Consider the following 963-nt stretch of genomic DNA (forward strand, 5'->3'; position numbering starts at 1 on the left):
GGACGTGATTTAAAGGTTGTCTGTATATGTGTTTCACCTTAGAAAGTACACATGCACATCAAAACACTTTCACTGAATATAGATGCCATTACATTCTCTTATGTTACGAAGCAAAAGACACGTTCATAAACGTTGTTTTATTACGTATTAACTGAAAAAAAGCATACATTCCAGAAAAAGGTTTTGAAGACACATAGGAGTGGAATGTGCCCACATTAAGAGTCGAGGTTTTACGGGACCACCTGTCTCCAGCAGCGACCACTGAAAACAGCTGCTACCCTCAGAAAGACTCTGGATGGTCTTGTTAATGATTTCAATGGACTCTCGAATCTCATCCTTCTTGATCACCAGTGGAGGCACAAACCTGATGATGTCACCATGGGTTGGCTTGGCCAGAAGTTCATTATCTCGTGTCATCCTTGCGTAGGGGCCATGCTAATCTTCTCTGTATCATTCCAGTTTTAGTATATGTGCTGCTGAAGTGGGCACTAGAAGTCCATTATCTTGAAGTCTTACACACACCTTCCAAGCATCACGATCTTTGGTTCCTTTAATAACAATAGCGTTTAATAATTCCTTTCCTCGCCGGGCATGGTGGCTCACGCCTGTAATCCCAGCACTTTGGGAAGCCTAGGCAGGTGGATCACCTGAGGTCAGGGGTTCGAGACCAGCCTGGCTAACATGGTGAAACCCTGTCTCTACTAAAAACACAAAAATTAGCCAGGCATAGTGGCCCGTGCCTGTAAACTCAGCTACTCAGGAGGCTGAGGCAGGAGAATCGCTTGAACCAAAGAGACGGAGATTGCAGTGAGCCAAGATCATGCCATTGCGTGAGTGAACTTCTGACTCAAAATAAATAAATAAACAAACAAATAAATAATTCTTTTCCTCTTACGGCAGTCACACCATCAGAAGGTAGCTTCATGGGTTCATTTCTCAAGAGAATACCCATTTTTTTCTGCA

At 43.3% G+C, this 963-nt stretch overlaps 1 pseudogene; it reads right to left on the minus strand.

Moving 5' to 3' along the window:
* Positions 1–394: 394 nt before the first annotated feature.
* LOC116465733 (U6 spliceosomal RNA) lies at positions 395–489 on the minus strand (annotated as a pseudogene).
* Between the last annotated feature and the right edge of the window lie 474 nt (positions 490–963).

Source organism: Hylobates moloch, unplaced genomic scaffold, assembly GCF_009828535.3.
Source record: "Hylobates moloch isolate HMO894 unplaced genomic scaffold, HMol_V3 SCAFFOLD_9393, whole genome shotgun sequence".
In the NCBI taxonomy this organism is placed as follows: Eukaryota; Metazoa; Chordata; class Mammalia; order Primates; family Hylobatidae; genus Hylobates; species Hylobates moloch.